This window comes from Salvelinus fontinalis, chromosome 9 (genome assembly GCF_029448725.1).
Source record: "Salvelinus fontinalis isolate EN_2023a chromosome 9, ASM2944872v1, whole genome shotgun sequence".
NCBI classification, from domain to species: domain Eukaryota; kingdom Metazoa; phylum Chordata; class Actinopteri; order Salmoniformes; family Salmonidae; genus Salvelinus; species Salvelinus fontinalis.
In genome coordinates, this window is record NC_074673.1 from 23,398,318 (window position 1) to 23,409,729 (window position 11,412).

The following is an 11,412-nucleotide window of genomic DNA, read 5'->3' on the forward strand; positions in this document are numbered from 1 at the left end:
TAACCAACACACACAAACAAACACACACACACAAACACACACACACACTATATAATTGAGTGAGTGAGGCTGACGGCTCATGATAATTGCCATGACGTGGATAATCAGCCAGTACAGGTCATAATAATGAAGAATCCAAGGCACAGCCATACTCTGCTCTGTGGAATGACAACATGAGGCTTAATCATGGAAAATATACACCCACAAACATGCCATCCTTTGTGTCAAAAAACATCTTTTGATTATGGTCAAATTGCTTGACTACCTGGTTGCATGGTAACATTTGTGTTCTGACTTCTCTTGTGCCGGTAGACAAGGACACAGGTAGTACTGACTCATAGTGCCCTGTGGCTTTCCTGGAAATAAATCCATAGCGTGTATAGTTCACAGTTAGACACCTCTGGTTCTGAAGATATAGAACTTTCAAAATACGGAAAGTGTATGATGCGTTTTGTATCCTGTACAAATGCTTAATAAAAATGTAAAATTTAAACTTGGCATACAAACCTTTTGGAACTGTATGAACAGTGAACTAATGATTTAATTTAATTTTAATGTAGTAATGTGCAGTATGAGAATAAATCTTGAACACCGTACAGAGGGAGCTGTCTTATAATGGAACTATTGGCATTCCCAAGGTACCCTTCTACTGCGGGACTAAAGCACAGATTTAAGGGGAATGCTGGTTAATCGCTGGTCACTCTCTTCTCTCTCCCCTCTCTTTCGCTCTCTCTCTAACACTCTCCCTGTCTTTTTACCTACTTTTTGTCCCTTTCTCCGTCAGGTAGCCTAGTGGTTAGAGCATTGGGCCAGTAACCGAAAGGTTGCTGGATCAAATTCCCGAGCTTACAAAGTAAAAATCTGGCGTGCTGCCCCTGAACAAGGCAGTTAACCCACTGTTCACTGGTAAACTGTCATTGTAAATAAGAATTTGTTCTTAACTGGCTTGCCCAGTTAAATAAAGGTTACTTTTAAAAATTCCCTCCCTCTCTCTTTCATTCTCTTTTGTTCTCTCTCCTCTCTCTCTCCCTCTTTCTCTCATTCCCTCTCTCTGCTGGTTGAAACTCAGTGTCTGATAACCTTTCATCATCCTTTTTAATCTGCTGCCATCACCAGAGCCGCTCCATCCCAGAGTTACCACTGCCATGGCATTGACATTTGGCTCTCCACCCTCATTTGACAGCCCTAATTACTGTACTGATACCCAGTCCATTGAGCTGGGCCATGAGAACCTTTGGGATATGTAACTGTCTTCTCCCTTTGTTATCCTCTGTCATTAGGAATGAATGGAGCTATTGAGATCTCAAAGAGCATGCATCTCTAGATGACATATTAAAGATGGGACGGTTCCAATTCTGTACGCGACATGTCATTCCACCACCACATGTAGACAGGGTAATGGCATTTTAACTGTCAAACGTTTCATTTTGAATACTCACTTTTACTGAAATAATGAACAAATGTTTGTGTAGGTATCCTTCAAGGAAAGTGTTAACGTTTTTTACATTCTAGATACTAAAAATATAGATTACAATAAAGCAGTTCCAAAGCTTATATTCATAAGTGCATCAATGACTCATTCACACTCCTAAACTGTGAACGGAAGATAGTAAGTTACTGGGTCTAAATAGCAATAATACTTCCAGTGAGAAAAAATAACATTTAAATTACAAACAAAGGTAACACAAAGAACCAGGAATAGCTGTTTGAATAACTTGAGAAATGAGTGACTTGCGTTCTTTTTATTCCTTTGTGTCTTCACAAGACATTCAACTTTATTAAAGTTGCATTCATGTTTCAGAAAAGGCAGGTGGCGTTATGTTTGTGTAAGAGTTTAGCTAGACACATACAGAAAAAGGGTATCTTCCCAGTTCACTAAATTTGAAGTATGTGTTGCATCATCAAACACAATTCTTTTAAATTATTTTGAGTAATCAGTAGCATAGAATGGATGGTAGCATAAAACAATCAAGACACATATTCTCTGTCCTATTTCCATCTTGGATGTGCTGTTGTTGCATGCGTGCCTTCCTTCCTGCTAATGTAGGTCTCCAGTGTAGGAATAGACAAAGCACAAGTGCTGATGTACTTAAAGTGCTGATTCTAGGGGGCAAAATGAAGTGACATTATGTTGGTTAGCTGCTGCGTCTAGCTGTAAGACCTCTTTGAGAAGCAATTACAGTCTGCATCATCACTATTTTAACTACTTATTGGATATTCAGCACACAGAAATCCCTTTTACGTTCCTAACTCAGAGTTGAATTTCAGAACCACTGTGTCTCAGACACTCACAAGCAACCAGTCAAAACGAATCAATGAATATTCTGATGTAAAAATGGTGTGTGTGCGTGTTTTCATCCATGCATGTGTGTGCGTATGAGCATGCTTTCTGGATAAATACAAGCATATACAATACACAGTATAACTATATCTGTTCATGACGACAATGGTTTGAGGATGTCTGTATCCTGCCAATGCCAGCTGCTTCATTGTCTTAATTGTTCATGTCAGCTCACATTACAAAATACGTGCAGTGTGCAAAACATAGAGCAAGTTCCAAATTCCCTTATTAAATACAAAATACTTCACACATTCAACACAATACTTTTTCTTGTGATGATACTGTTAAACAAACACAATTTGTCACTTTAGTATCAATCGACTGCATGCTGGGAGCAGTGAGTGATCAAATAATGACTTCCTTATAGAAATATCTCTCTGTATGACAGCTGGGGAAAGGAAATACATGGTTCATCATTTTTGGGCACCTACTATATTTCTCTTGATGTGCCCGCCCAACGTGGTCTGAGGACAATTCGTATTATTCTGCATGTAAATCTGTGACACTCTATTTAGTATGATATGTTACTGGCATTAGTGCATAAGCCAAACTTGAGGGCCTAACTTTACACGCGCCAAATAGCCTACACATAAAATGCATTTGGGAACGGGAAGAAAAGGTTAAGGTCATACAAGGTAGCAAAAAGGAAAATTTTGGAGGTTAATTCAATAAGGGAAAAGCTGTAACATGGAGAGTTGAAAATAAAGACAAGGGAGGGCCTCAAAAATAATGTTTGGGAAATATTTGGTAAAGTCGTAAAAGACGATGATTCCATGTTATGTTATGTGTGATGATTGTGAGGCACTATACAAATTTGACCATTACAAGATCGGGACTTCAAATAGCACTATGGCACATCAAGGGAACTGTAGCCTACTGTTCAGATGTGTTAAATGGAAACTGAAATCTGAACACTACTGACTGTAAGTCTATAACCTCTCACATAGTCTTAATATTAACTCATGCAGAATTAAGCATTTCTTGGAGTAAAATCATACACCAAATGTGGGCTACATTTTGACTCTGGACAGGAGTGGAGAAATATTATTTCTTTCTTTCAGCATCTTGAGAGAATGCGAATGCGCAGTTAGATACCATATGTAGAGATGCTATCTTTATCAGCGTCATAAAAGCTGATAGTATTTCAAATACAAAATATGGATCCCTGCAGATCTAACATCTTATCAGATACATGTTGGGTCATTTTCACAGCTTTCTATTTCCTTACAACCGGTCAAAATCGAGCTCTTTGGCATCAACTCAACTCGCCGTGTTTGGAGGAGGAGGAATGCTGCCTATGACCCCAAGAACACCATCCCCACCGTCAAACATGGAGGTGGAAACATTATGCTTTGGGGGTGTTTTTCTGCTTGGCAAACAGGACAACTTATCCGCATCAAAGGGACGATGGACAGGGCCATGTACCATCAAATCTTGGGTGAGAACTTCCTTCCCTCAGCCAGGGCATTGAAAATGGGTCGTGGATGGGTATTCCAGCATGACAATGACCCAAAACACACGGCCAAGGCAACAAGGGAGTGGCTCAAGAAGAAGCACATTAAGGTCCTGGAGTGGCCTAGCCAGTCTCCAGACCTTAATCCCATAGAAAATCTGCAGAGGGAGCTGAAGGTTTGACTTAATGACTTGGAGAAGATCTGCAAAGAGGAGTGGGACAAAATCCCTCCTGAGATGTGTGCAAACCTGGTGGCCAACTACAAGAAACGTCTGACCTCTGTGATTACCAACAAGGGTTTTGCCACCAAGTACTAAGTCATGTTTTGCAGAGGGGTCAAATACTTATTTCCCTCATTAAAATGCAAATCAATTTATAACATTTTTGACATGCGTTTTTCTGGATTTTTTTGTTGTTATTCTGTCTATCACTGTTCAAATAAACCTACCATTAAAATTATAGACTGATCATTTCTTTGTCAGTGGGCAAACGTACAAAATCAGCAGGGGATCAAATACTTTTTTCCCTCACTGTAAGTTTACATACAACTTAGCCAAATACATTTAAGCTCAGTTTTTCACAATTCCTGACATTTAATCTCAGTAAAAATTCCCTATTTTAGGTTAGTTTGGAAGACCCGTTTGCAACCAAGCCTTACCTTCCTGACTGATGTCTTGAGATGTTGCTTCAATATATCCACATAATTTTCCTTCCTCATGATGCCATCTATTTTGTGAAGTGCACCAGTCTCTCCTGCAGCAAAGAACCCCCACAACATAATGCTGCCACCTCCATGCTTCACGGTTGGGATGGTGTTCTTCGGCTTGCAAGCTTCCCCCTTTTTCCTCCAAACATAACGATGGTTATTATGGCCAAACAGTTCTATTTTTGTTTCAACAGACCAGAGGACATTTCTCCAAAAAGATAAATCTTTGTCCCCATGTGCAGTTGCAAAGCGTAGTCTGGCTTTTTTATGGCGGTTTTGGAGCAGTGGCTTCTTCCTTGCTGAGCGGCCTTTCAGGTTATTTCGATATAGGACTTATTTTACTGTGGATATAGATACTTTTGTACCTGTTTCCTATAGCATCTTCACAAGGTCCTTTGCTGTTGTTCTGGGATTGATTTGCACTTTTAGCACCAAAGTACATTCATCTCTAGGAGACAGAACGCATCTCCTTCCTGAGCGGTACGACGGCTGCGAGGTCCCATGGAGTTTATACTTGCGTACTATTTTTTGTACATATGAACGTGGTACCTTCAGGCGTTTGGAAATTGCTCCCAAGGATGAACCAGACTTGTGTAGGTCTACAATTATTTTTCTGAGGTCTTGGCTGATTCCTTTTGATTTTCCCATAATGTCAAGCAAAGATGCACTGAGTTTGAAGGTAGGCTTTGAAATACATCCACAGGTACACCTCAACTTGACTCCAATGATGTCAATTAGCCTATCAGAAGCTTCTAAAGCCATGACATCATTTTCTGGAATTTTCCAAGCTGTTTAAAGGCTTAGTGTATGTAAACTTCTGACCCACTGGAATTGTGATACAGTGAATTATAAGTGAAATAATCTGTCTGTAAACAATTGTTGGAAAAATGACTTGTGTCAAGCACAAAGTAGATGTCCTAACAGACTTGCCAAAACTATAGTTTGTTAACAAAAAATGTGTGGACTGGTTGAAAAAATGACAGCAACCTAAGTGTATGTAAACTTCCGACTTCCACTGTATATATTTTTTATTATTTATTGCATTTTCTCCCAAGTCATTAAACGTCTTTGCTCTGCAAAAGAAGCAGAGATGACAGAGAAAACTTAGCATTGCTAGAAGCATTCATTCTATCATTTACGACCATTTTCTGGTGAGCAAGGGTTTATTAAGTAGGGCAACATACAGTAACAATCAAAGGTTTGGACACACCAACTCATTCAAGGTTTTTATTTTATTTTTACTATTTTCTACATTGTAGAATAATAGTGAAGACATCAAAACTATGAAATAAAACACATGGAATCATACAGAAACTTTTAACAGGTGTGCCTTGTTAAACGTTAATTTGTGGAATTTCTTTCCTTCTTAATGTGTTATGTTGCGACAAGGTAGGGGTGGTATACAGAAGATAGCCCTATTTGGTAAAAGACCAAGTCCATATTGTGGCAAGAACAGCTCAAATAAGCGAAGATAAATGACAGTTACTTTAAGACATGAAGGTCATTCAATCTGGGACATTTCAAGAACTTTGAAAGTTTTGTCAAGTGCAGTCGCAAAAACCATCAAGCACTATGATGAAACTGGTCTCATGAGGACCGCCACAGGAAAGGAAGACCCAGAGTTACCTCTGCTGCAGAGGATAAGTTCATTAGAGTTAACTGCACCTTAGATTGCAGATCACCTTTATCATCATCATCATTCTAGATGATCATTATTCTAGATCTTCATCATTCTAGATCATCTGTACTCCACACACAGAGATGCGTACAAAGCTCTCCCTCGCCGTCCATTTGGTAAATCCGACCACAACTCTATCCTCCTGATTCCTGCCTCCAAGCTAAAATTAAAGCAAGAAGCACCAGTGACTCGGTCTAGAAAAAGTGGTCAGATGAAGCAGATACTAAACTACAGGACTGTTTTGCTATCACAGACTGGAACATGTTCCGGGATTCTTCCGATGGCATTGAGGAATACACCACATTAGTCACTGGCTTTATCAATAAGTGCATCGCGGACGTCGTCCCCACAGTGACTGTACGTACATACCCCAACCAGAAGCCATGGATTACAGGTGTCACATCGTGTATGTAGGTGGCAAGTAAGTCAAGCGCAGGAGAATTAAACTTGGTATAAATTTTAATAACTTAAAACATAAACTCCAAAACCAAAGTCCATAATAAAATAAATGTGGGTACAAGCACCTGTCGCACACCAATCCATAGAACATGAACATAACAATAAACAATCTCTGACAAGGACATGAGGGGAAACAGAGTGTTAAATACACAACAATTAACAAGATGTTTATCTTTCATTTGCTGTATTGGACTTGTTAATGTGTGAAAGTTACATTTCAAAAAAATATATAATAATTAACGCGCTGGCTTTTCAGCGGAATGTTGTCGAGGGGTTCCGCTAGCCTGCGCTAGAAAGGTTAATGAATGGGATTGGAACCAGGTGTGTAAGAAGACCAGACAAAACCAATGGAAAATGAAACATAGATCAATGATGGCTAGAAAACCGGTGACGTCGATCGCCAAGCACCGCCCGAACAAGGAGAGGCATCGACTTCGGCACTGAGCTAAAGGGTAGAGCTGCCGCTTTCAAGGTGCGGGACTCTAACGCGGAAGCTTATAAGATATCCTGCTATGCCCTGCGACAAACCATCAAACAGGCAAAGCGTCAATACAGGGCTACTGAATCATACTACACCGGCTCTGACGCTCATCTTATGTGGCAGGGCTTGCAAACTATTACAGACTACAAAGGAAAGCACAGCCATGAGCTTCCCAGTGACATGAACCTACCAGACAAGCTAAATCACTTCTATGCTCGCTTCGAGGCAAGCAACACTGAGGCACGCGTGAGAGCATCAGCTGTTCCGGACGACTGTGTTATTACGCTCTCCGTAGCCGACGTGAGTAAGACCTTTAAACAGGTTAACATTCACAAGGCTGCGGGGCCAGACGGATTACCAGGATGTGTGCTCCGGGCATGTGCTTACCAACTGGCAGGTGTCTTCAATTACATTTTCAACATGTCCCTGATTGAGTCTGTAAAACCAACATGTTTCAAGCAGACCACCATAGTCCCTGTGCCCAAGAACACAAAGGCAACCTGCCTAAATGACTACAGACCCGTAGCACTCACGTCCGTAGCCATGAAGTGCTTTGAAAGGCGGGTAATGGCTCACATCACCACCATTATCCCAGAAACCCTAGACCCACTCCAATTTGCATACCGCCCAAACAGATCAAAAGATGATGCAATCTCTATTGCACTCCACACTGCCCTTTCTCACCTGGACAAAAGGAACACCTATGTGACAATGCTATTCATTGACTACAGCTCATGTTTTCAACACCATATTACCCTCAAAGCTCATCACTAAGCTAAGGATCCTGGGACTGAACACCTCCCTCTGCAACTGGATCCTGGACTTCCTGACGGGCCTCCCCCAGGTGGTGAGGGTAGGTAGCAACACATCTGCCACGCTGATCCTCAACACTGGAGCCCCCCAGGGGTGCATGCTCATTTCCCTCCTGTACTCCATGTTCATCCACAACTGCATGGCCAGGCACGACTCCAACACCATCATTAAGTTTACAGACGACACAACAGTGGTAGGCCTGATCACCGACAACGACGAGACAGCCTATAGGGAGGAGGTCAGAGACCTGGCCGGGTGGTGCCAGAATAACAACCTATCTCAACGTAACCAAGACTAAGGAGATGATTGTGGACTATAGGAAAAGGAGGACCGAGCACGCCACAATTTTCTTCGACGGGGCTGTAGTGGAGCAGGTTGAGAGCTTCAAGTTCCTTGGTGTCCACATCACCAACAAACTCGAATGGTCCAAACACACCAAGACAGTTGTGAAGAGGGCACGACAAAGCCTATTCCCCCTCAGGAAACTCAAAGAATTTGGCATGGGTCCTGAGATCCTCAAAAGGTTCTACAGCTGCAACATCGAGAGCATCCTCGTCCCGTGTGGCTCAGTTGGTAGAGCATGGCGCTTGCAACGCCAGGGTCGTGGGTTCAATTCCCACGGTGGGACCAGGATGAATATGTATGAACTTTCCAATTTGTAAGTCGCTCTGGATAAGAGCGTCTGCTAAATGACTTAAATGTAAAATGTAAATGTAATCCTGACTGGTTGCATCACTGCCTGGTACGGCAATTGCTCGGCCTCCGACCGCAAGGCACTACGAAGGTAGTGCGTACGGCCCAGCACATCACTGGGGCTAAGCTGCCTGCCATCCAGGACCTCTACACCATGCGGTGTCAGAGGAAGCTCCTAAAAATTGTCAAAGACCCCAGCCACTCCAGTCATAGACTGTTCTCTCTACTACCGCATGGCAAGCGGTACCGGAGTGCCAAGTCTAGGACAAAGAGGCTTCTCAACAGTTGACACCACACTCCGAGTGCTCCCACCTCCTCCCTGTAGGCTGTCTCGTCGTTGTTGGTAATCAAGCTCACTACTGTTGTGTCGTTGGCAAAATAGATGATTGAGTTGGAGGCATGCATGGCCACGCAGTCATTGGTGAACAGGGAGTACAGGAGGGGGATGAGCACACACCCTTGTGGGGCCCCAGTGCTGATGGTCAGCGAAGTGGAGATATTGTTTCCTACCTTCACCACCTGGGGGCTGCCCGTCAGAAAGTCCAGGACCCAATTGCACAGGGCAGGGTTGAGACCCAGGGCCTCAAGCTTAATGATGAGCTTGGAGGGACTATGGTGTTGAATGCTGAGCTGTAGTCAATGAACAGCATTCTTACATAGGTATTCCTCTTGTCCATAAGGGATAGGGCAGTGTGCAGTGCGATGGTGATTGCATCGTCTGTGGACCTGTTGGGGCAGTATGCAAACTGAAGTGTGTCTAGGGTGGCAGGTAAGGTGGTGATATGATCCTTGACTAATCTCTCAAAGCACTTCATGATGACAGAAGTGAGTGCTTCTGGGTGATAGTAATTTAGTTAAGTTATCTTTGCCTTCTTGGGTACAGGAACAATGGTGGCCATCTTGAAGCATGTGGGGACAGCATATTGGGATCGGGAGCTATTGAATATGTCCGTAAACACACCAACCAGCTGGTCTGTGCATGCTCTGAGGATGCGGCTAGGGATGCCATCTGGGCCAGCAGCCTTGCGAGGGTTAACACGTTTTAATATCTTACTCACATCGGCCACGGAGAAGGAGAGGGGGGTCCTTCAGTCCTTGTTAGCGGGTGGTCGCGTCGGTGGCACTGTATTATCCTCAAACCAGGCAAAGAAGGTGTTTAGTTTGTCTGGAAGCAAGACGTCGGTGTCCGTGATGTGGCTGGTTTTCTTTTTGTAGTCCGTAAATGACTGTAGACTCTGCCACATACATCTCGTGTCTGAGCCGTTGAATTGCCACTCCACTTTGTCCCAATACCGTCATGTCGCTTGTTGGATTGCCTTGCGGAGGGAATAACTACACTGTTTATATTCGGCCATATTCCCTGTCATCGTTCCATGGTTAAATCCATCCCAGGTTTCTGGTTAGGGTAGGTTTTAAGAATCACAGTGGGTACAACATCTCCAATGCACTTCCTTATAAACTCACTCACCGAGTCAGCGTATAAATCAATGTTATTCTCTGAGGCTGCCCGATAAATGTCCCAGTCCGCATGATCTAAACAATCTTGAAGCGTGGATTCCGATTGGTCAGACCAGCGTTGAATGGTTCTAGTCATGGGTACATCCTGTTTGAGTTTCTGCCTATAAGACGTTAGGAGCAAAATGGAGTTGTGGTTGGATTTGCCGAAGGGAGGGTGGGGGAGGGCCTTGTATGCATCGTGGAAGTTAGAGTAGCAGTGGTCCAGCGTATTGCCCGTGTGAGTGGTCCAGCGTATTGCCCGTGTGAGTGCTGCAATCAATATGCTGATAGAATTTAAGTAGCCTTGTTCTCAAATTTGCTTTGTTAACATCCCCAGCTACAATAAATGCAGCCTTGGGATATATGGTTTCCAGTTTACATAGAGTCCAGTGAAGTTCCTTGAGGGCCGTCGTGGTACCTGCTTGAGGGGGTATATACACAGCTGTGACAATATCTGACAAGAATTCTCTTGGGAGATAATATGGTCGACATTTGATTGTAAGAAATTCTAGGTCAAGTGAAAAGAAGGACCAGCCCTTCTTCTTCCCAGAGAGATGTTTATTCCTGTCGGCGCGACGCATGAAGAAACCCGGTGGCTGTACCAACTCTGACAACATATTCCGAGAGAGCCATGTTTCCGTGAAACAGAGAATGTTACAATCTCTGATGTCTCTCTGGAAGGCAACGCTTGCCCTAATTTCATCCAACTTGTTGTCTAGAGACTGTACATTGGCAAATAACATACTCGGAAGCGGTGGGTAGTGTGACCAGGAGACCACTCCGTCTACCTCTTCTGTGGCGATGTTGTTTTAGGTCGGCCTCTGGGATTAGATCCAATGTCCTGAGTGGGGTGGTCCGAACAAAGGATCCGCTTCAGGAAAGTTGTATTCCGGGTCTTCTAGGCAGAGTTGCAAAGAAAAAGCCATATCTCAGACTGATCAATAAAAATAAAAGATTAAGATGGGCAAAAGAACACAGACACTGGACAGAGGAACTCTGCCTAGAAGGCCAGCATCCCGGAGTCGCTTCTTCACTGTTGACGTTGAAACTGGTGTTTTGCGGGTACTATTTAATAAAACTGCCAGTTGAGGACTTGTGAGGTGTCTGTTTCTCAAACTAGACACTCTAATGTACTTGTCCTCTTGCTCAGTTGTGCACCGGGGCCTCCAACTCCTTTTTCTATTCTGGTTAGAGCAAGTTTGCGCTGTTCTGTGAAGGGAGTAGTACACAGCATTGTACAAGATCTTCAGTTTCTTGGCAGTTTCTCGCATTGGAATAGCCTTCATTTCTC

At 43.1% G+C, this 11,412-nt stretch overlaps 1 non-coding gene across 1 annotated transcript; it reads left to right on the top strand.

Moving 5' to 3' along the window:
* Positions 1-8,486: 8,486 nt before the first annotated feature.
* Positions 8,487-8,559, top strand: trnaa-ugc (transfer RNA alanine (anticodon UGC)). Its single transcript has one exon. It is a non-coding gene; the product is annotated as a tRNA-Ala (tRNA).
* The last annotated feature ends 2,853 nt before the right edge of the window (positions 8,560-11,412 follow it).